This window comes from Stegastes partitus, unplaced genomic scaffold (genome assembly GCF_000690725.1).
Source record: "Stegastes partitus isolate 25-593 unplaced genomic scaffold, Stegastes_partitus-1.0.2 Scaffold806, whole genome shotgun sequence".
Taxonomy (NCBI): Eukaryota; Metazoa; Chordata; class Actinopteri; family Pomacentridae; genus Stegastes; species Stegastes partitus.
In genome coordinates, this window is record NW_007578537.1 from 80716 (window position 1) to 88962 (window position 8247).

Sequence of the window (8247 nt, forward strand, 5' to 3'; positions counted from 1 at the left end):
AGCAGTTTAAACATTATTTCTCATTTTCTAACTCTTCTACATAATATGTACATAAGTTTATAAATTATAATAACATACTTAATTTTTCTCATAAATATATTTTTGCTAATTGAAATAGACTTTTTAAAAAAAATGTATTTTATTGTCAGATTGTTACAAAAACTGAATATTTGTAGAAAAACAGATTTTTCAAACTGTAGATAATATTTACAGTTTTATTAACATTTTCTTCTGTGAGTTCACAAAACAGGGAACATCTGTGAATTATTTTTAAAACTCTGGTTTAAACTGTTCATATTTAAGTGATTCCTTCATGTGACATTTAATGTTGGAGGAAAAACCAAACCTGGGAAAGTGACGCCGTGGATAAAGAGTCTATCTGAGGCTTTTGGTTCCACCGCTGAGGAGCTCTGGAGGCTGCTGCGGTCAGAAATAATGAAGTGTGAGAGCGAAGCGGCCGATGCCAGCCAAGAGCAACATGTTTTCACAAGATATCTGGTAACGAGAGTCCGTCGCACAACCAGCAGCGCTCAGGCTTCAGCCTCAGGCTTCACGAGGAGACGGCAGCTCCAGGAACACTGAGGAACCACTAATCTGCACATGAACACTTTATCACCATCTGCAGGCTTCAGTCTGAGCTCAGAGCCGCTCGCTGTATCAGAAAACTCACTTTTATCTCTTGTTTGTGCACCAAACTCAAAAACAGAACCGCTGCTCCAAGTCAAGCAAAGTCAACATCATGTACACGTCCTGCAGAAAGCACACGTATGAGCCTGTGAAGGGATTATTTTTAACTCTGAAAAGCAAACAAAGTGCTTTTTAAGTCAAATACGAGCAGCTCAGGTGTTTAGGAGCAGATGTAATATGAGACATTTATGGATGCTGAGGGTCCATCAGCAGAACCTTCTTTATGCTGCTGGTCTGTGCAGAGCGGCGCCGGATTCATGTTGGTGTTCACGTTAGTGTTCACATCATGATCCTCCTCAGAAAGCATCACGATCAGCTCATCTGGTCTCTAAGTTCTGTTCGCACGCTGGCAGAATTTTTAGAATTTCATGTTTTTGGACCTGAGAATTTGGAGATTTTCACCGTCCAAAACATTTAGAACATGTTTAGGGTTCAGTTCTGACTCAGAGCTGATCCAAATGTCCTGAAATGTTTCTAAAATGACTCAAGAAGAAGATAAAGATCGAACAGAACAACCCAGAATCTGTCTGAAGGGAATTTTAAACAAAAAAAAAAATTACATTTGTCCAAAATATGTCAGAAAAATAAATCATGACACGAACCAATGATTGTGAGGAAACGCAAAATTATCATAAATGGATCCATGGTTCTACTAGAACCCAGTCTGTTGAGGCTCTAACATCAGCAGAACCTGATGTGGTGAAGTTGGACCAGACAAGGTTCTGGTTTTACATGTTCAGACTAAATGTTGATGTGGATCATTGGGAGGAACCAGAACCTGGAGTCCACAGGTTCTACATGTTGGTTCTGGATGCTGGCTCTAGATGCTGGTTCTGGATGCTGGTTCTGGATACTGGTTCTGGATGTGTACAGTCAGTAGTTTGTGCAGGTGTTTGTTGGTTCTATTGGACAGTTTGTTTTTTAATCTTGTGTTTGTTATTGTTGCCTCTCGTGTCCTTTCGTTGTTTCTTGTCGTCGGGTCGTCGGGTCGTCGGGTCGGGCAGGTCTGTCTGTCCGTGGTTGTGCTGCTGCTGCTGTGACCTGATTGGAGGACTGAAGACACCTGAGCAGCAGACTGATCACCTGATCACCACCTGCTGCCATTAACCAGCTCATCCTCTGCCTCCTGCCTCCCAGTTGGCCCAGTGGACTCACTGCAGCCCAACCAGGCCTCACCTGGACCTGCTCACCAATGTCCTGGAGTACACCTGTCCTACCTCCGTCCTGATGTGCTGTCGGCCTCCAGCTCGGCCCGGTTGGTTCTAGACTTCTGTCCCTCCACCTGCCAGGTGAAGTTCAGTGAGCAGCTCAGGAAGCTAACGCTAGCAGCCTGAATGTCCTGTAGCTGCATTAGCCTAGCGTGCTAACATTCATGCTAACGCTGTCTGTGTCTGGTTCAGTCAGTCTATCTTCAGGTCTGGTTTAATCTCACTTCTTGTTCTTCTGATTTCCAGCCTCCAGCCTGGTTCTGCTGGTTGGTCCTCAGGCTTCATGTTCTGGTTCAGTAACTGACCCACTGACCCTGTTCTGTAGTTTCTGGGTTCCAGTTTTTAGATCTTCAGACTGAATCCTGGGTATCAGAGCTGATGCTGCTGTAGGATGAAGCAGAACCTGGTTGGAGGCTACGGTCAGTCACATGTTCTACTTCAACCAATAAAACTGTGAATTAAAATGTGTTTGCTGCAGTTTTCTGTTTTTACTGATGCTACAGAAGTCTTCTGCTCCGTTCTCGTGCTTCACCTAGAAGTCGATGAACTGATGGAGATTGAAGTTCTTCCTGAAGCTCAACGTCTGTTTCTGTCCTGCAGAGAACTTCCTCCACTCAAAACCATGAAAACAGCTTCAGGGACGTTTGTCAAAGATAAAAACTGGAGCGTGGCCGTCGCCCTGAAGCCGTTCCTCCGTCCTGCAGGTCTGATCACGGATCAGTGAGGTGAGTGCTGCGGTTCTGATGCTGTCCTTTGATGGCGTGTGTTGTCCATGAGGGGGCGCTCCTGGTCCATGGCTGCATGAGTCTCACCTGAGAGGAGACGTCTCAGGTCAACAGGAGGACTGAAATGTTCTGCTGTGTTGGAGTTTGACAGTTTATGGATTCTTTAGTTTATTTTCCATCTTGGTGCTGGTTCAGACTCTGGATGGTTCGGTTCTGAGTGGAGCTGAGGTCTGAACCAGAACACTGAGTTCACTGTAAAGGCTGCTGAGCTGTTCTGACTCGTGACCTGAACCTTTATTCAGCTGCTTCTTCACTCATGTTGAGGTTCTGTGAGTTTGGAGCTCCTCAGAGGTCTTGATGGACGTCACATCATCAGAACATTACTGCTCAGTGATGAGAACTTCTAAATGAATGTGTTTGTGACCGTTTTAAACAGCAGAACAACATATTAAAGGCTTTTAAAGTAACAATAAGTCTGAATCACAGCCTTTGAGCTTTTCTAACTGCAGTGTTTTAAACTGATTTTGGGTTGAATTGTTCAGTTTCATGTCTGATTGTCTGATGAACCAACAGTCAGTGAAACCTCAACCAGCAGCTGGTTCACCTGTTAGACTGCAGCTCTGATCACTGTGTCTCTGGATAAAACCTCCTCCGTTGGTGCCAGAAACACCTGAACGGATTCATTTCAGAGCCAAAAGTTAAACATGATGAAGGTTTACAGAGAACCACTGAATAAACGTGTTTTTGGAGGTCAGACGGTGTTCAGGATTCTGTTGGAGTCTTCAGGTGAACGTACAGTCCGTCTGCATCATTACAATCCTGGACTGAAGGTCAGAGTTCCACCCTGAGCAGACCAAAGGCTTCCATCAGCTGCATTTACTGCTAATTAGTAAAGGTAAGCGCGCTAACCGATGCCAATGCTAACGACAGACGCAGCCTGCAGGTGTGAGAGTGAAGCTCTAAAGCTGCATTACTTCTATCAGCCAGCAGGGGGCGACTCCTCTGGCTGCAAGAAGGTGAGAACAGCAGCAAGGTTCTGAACTGGTTTGTTCCCTCAGTGAACGTTGTCCTGATGAGATTCTGGTCTCAGTCACTGGTCGGATGCGGCCCGATGGTGGTTCAGTGTTTGTGTCGGTGACCTGAAGAACATCCTCCTGCGTTTATGGACTCGTCTCTGGTTTCACGGCTTTTTGGACTAAATTAGTTCACTTTGTCTGTTATGGTCCCATTTAGATGATGAACCAGGGTTGAAGAGGCTGACTGGGTGACGGATAAACACCAAACCTGATCTCAGAGCCAGTTTTCATTTGTTCATCCAGGATGAGCAGTGAAATGCAAAATGACTCCTCCTCACAGCTGCCAGATGTTAGTGAGAAGAAGGAGAGAAAACTAGAAAACTGGCGCCACAGCGTCGACGGCCGTCTTCTACAAACTCAGACGACGGCTCAGATCACGACTCTGATTGGAGCCTCCGGTGAAGTTCCTGACGTGGTTTAAAGCCGACATGAAACGTTCACACACTTTAAAAAGCTCCTGGTTTGGTTTCTTCCTCTCCTGGTTTTGTCGTCTCCGACCCGGAGGCCTCCAGCCAATCGCTGACCTCTGCGTCCGGCTCGCTTTAATTTACAGCCTCTCCGTCTTTATTTATCAGAACTAAGTGGCGGCGCTGAACAATAACATCCAGCCCGGTGGGAGGGAGGTCCTGCTGGTTTACTCGTCCTGCAGCTGAAGTGAACTTCGTCCACATGTTTGTTCACAGAAGTTTGTCTGACGTTGTTTTTTGGTCTCAGATAAAGTAAATAGATCCGTCAAAGCCTGCAGCTGCTTCAGTTACTGTCTGAAAACAAAGTGACCGAGCTGCAGGTCAGATGGTTCCGTTCACTTTGGACTCAGAACTACTTTCTGCACAATGTTGAGAATTTCACATTTTGGAACTTTTGGATTTTCACCTTTAAACATAAAACCTGTGAATCCATTCAAAGGTTTAATATCTCCAGAAATAAAACTCCAGCATCCGTCAGATCAGATGACTGAACAGAACCAGCAGGACACAGTTTAACTATTGGACCTTAAAATGTGAAAGTGAACCATGGATCCATCCATAGACAGACACTGACAGGACCTTTATGGATCAGCACCAGCCTGGTTTGAAGATTGTTCACTTTCTTTCTGTTTTAAAAGACCAAACATGATTTGTTTTTGTCATTTAGGAAAAGTTTGGACTCATTTATGAGAAGCTTTATTTAGTTTTAACAAATGTTCAGTGGTTCTGGACTGATTTTGTTTAACGTTGAACAAGCTTCAAGTCAAATTAGCAAAACATTGGAACCTTGTCTGGTCCAACTTTCCAGAACCATGGATCCATCCATGTATATACACTGATAGGAACTTTCTGGAGACACAACACCAGCCTGGATTGAACATTTATCACCTTTTTGTCCATTTTAAGGGACCAATTAGTTTTTATTATTGACATTTAGGATAATTTCTAGTCATTCTGAACTAGTTTTGAGTCACTTTGGACAGATTTCAAGTCAAAACAACAACAAACTGGAGGGCTGGGGTCACATTTACACAAATTATAAGGATTTATTGTTGACTTTTTGGACAACTTTTACAAATATTGGACAAACTTGGGTTATTTTAAACAGAAGATAACAGAAAACCAGAACCTGGTCTGGTCCAACTTCCCCAAATCAGGTTCTGCTGATGTTAGAGCCTCAGCAGGTGGTGAGATGTGACCAGAGGCTGGGTTCTAGTAGAACCATGGATCCATCCCATCACAGGTGTTGTTCTTTAAGAGTGAAAATCCAAAACATGAAATTCTGAACATCCAGCCGAAACACTTCCTAAAATGTATTTTGGTGTCCTAAGCTGCCCGTACGAGGATCTCCAGGACAGAACATTTCAGGTTCATGTGTCTGCTGATGCTTCGCCCTCCTTTAACATTCAAACTATGAAGACCAACCCAAACACAATAAAGATGTCAGCGTTGCCGAGAGCGACGGATGCATTCCTGTGCACTTAATGCACGACAACATGCGCCGCCAAATCAAACAGCCTCAGAGCAAACAGCAGCAGGAAACTCCGGTTGAGTCTCTGTGGGTCTGGACCTCGTCGACCTTCGCTTGGTTCAAATCAGCTGAACAAACCTCCAACAGAAAAACCTGCTTTTCATGCATTACACCAGAAAACACCGTGTTGTTGCCCCATTTTATCCACGTTAAGGCAGCAAACCGCAGCTCAGAGCAACTTTAAATGCTTTAGTTCAACAGAGCGTCTGCTGGGGGTCCAAACCCGACTGATGGTTCAGAGGTCGCTCCTCTGCAGCTGCATCTTCAACACTGGAGCCACAGCGCCCTCCGGTGGCGCAACAAGCAGCCTCACATTCACCCTGCTGTTAGAAAAACAGTGGAAAATGGAAAAACGTCTTTCTGAGTGTTTCTAGTCATGCAGCTCATCTGTTAACAGTTTCTACAGCAGCAGCTTGAAGCAGGACGTCAGCCAAACAGGAAGAAGACCAACAGCAGCATGTCTGCATTGGTACGCCTGATTATTGGCATTATGACAATACTTAACCACCTTTAGGATAAATATGATTAACACAGAAGGAATCTTTTTCTACATATTACTCAGGAAAAAAAATTAATTACATTAAAAAATAAAAAAAATTTAAAAAGCAGTTTCTGTTTGTTCATAATTTTAAAGTAATTTCAAAATTAAGGCCAGAAAATTTACTGTAGTTATAAAATGTATTTCTAACATTTATTTTACTGTAGATTTTGGTGCCCAAAGTAATAGAATATTAGAAAAAAAAATCTATATAGACGTAAATTATAAATCATCCTTTAAAGGCTTCATCCTGCCTCTAAAATCTGTTCATTGTTCTTCCTTTAGAGTGTTTTGCTGCTTGTACTTTCAGTTTAGTAACGTTTTAAAGGTTGTTGTTGTCAGTTTGACCTCAAATAATAATAATAATAATTAATCAGATTTATTCAGCACTTTTCTAAACACTCAAAGAAGCTTTACACTGTCAATCATTCATTCACACACATTCATTGTGGTGGTGGTAGCTCTGGTTGTAGCCACAGCTGCCCCGGGGCAGACTGACAGAAGCCTGGCTGCCATCCTGCCCCTCCGACCACCACCTCAAACAATCCATTCACACACATCCACACCAGGCAGGTGGTGAAGTGTTCTGGCCAAGGACACAACGACCATGAAACAGGCTACAGGCCGGAATCGAACCGCCGACCTTCTGATCACCGACCGACTCGCTGTACCACCTGAGCCACAGCCGCCCAAATAAAGTAGTAGTAGAAGTATTTCTTCCGTTACCGATATTTTTAGCTCAATATTTAGGTATTTTTGGGCCTATTGATCATTTTACTTGAAGACAGACTGTAAGTTAATATGAAGCTAGTTCACATTAGCAGTGGTTCAGCTCCTCAATACATCCGCATTCAGGCAAGTTTGTGGAAAAATCCACATTATTCTGCAACAAGACACAGTTCAAGGGTTTTCTGTCATAATATGTGAGGAGCTGTGCAGGTTGTAGAAGTCAGTTTGTTGTGCAGTTTAATGACCAGGAAGTCTGGTGGCATCGGGTTTCATCAGACACGCTCTCAACATGTCGGCCTGAATCTCTTACATGCTTTTAATCGCAACCAAAAATAACAGAAGGGAGCTGACGGGACTTTTTAAATGTCTGTTCACAGGCTGTGAGACAAGGAAGTGTTCCTCATATCTGCAGCAGAAGTTCTGAGATAAAATACTTGTGGTTGATGAAACGAGACGACTGAAAAAACACTTCGACATTTCTGAGGACTGGATTTTATGTAACAGGATTATCTGGGTCATCCATAAAATAATCAGTCAGTTCTTCCTCCTGGAGATATATATACATACATATATATATATATGTGTGTGTTGGGCCATTTGAGTCGTTATTTTTTTGAGTGATTGTTGAAACGTTTTGCAGCTGTTAGATCAACCCCCTGAAACCCTGACACTAATTTAGAATACGTTTAAGTTTTTAGTCATTCTGATGAATATTTGGGTCGAGTTGTTTGGTTTTAAAAAGTTTTTGGTATTTCAGACAATTTAGTAGACATCCCATAATACTGATGCTACCAGCTGCTCACAGAGGACATGAACAGAACCAGGTCCAGTGTTCAGACTGAGACACCTGGATGGATGTAGAACTGATCTGGTGTCAGGTTCTACCAGAACTTTTTTTTAGAATAAAAAACACATCTGAGTTCTGGTAGAACCTGACACCAGATCAGGGGCCTGGACCTGTGGTAGTGTTCAAAGTGAACCTTATTCCAGGCTGGTTAGATTTCCTGTCAGCTCGTTAAGTAACCGTCCTCCCAGCCTGCAGTGACGCTGAGCGTCCTGGTGGTGGCGCACCGTCCTGCTCTCAGGATGTAAACGTTTATTTCACTGACGGGTTTTAAGAAGCGTCCTGCTGCTGCTGATGAGTCACTTCTGTCTGAGTGACTGAGTGCAGCAGCTGCAGCGTCTATTTATAAAGATCCTCCAGCAAACAGCACAAATCAACACAAACCTGCGTCCAGAGTCTCACATGAACTCAACTTCCTCTTGAAGCTGCGTTCAACACGTAG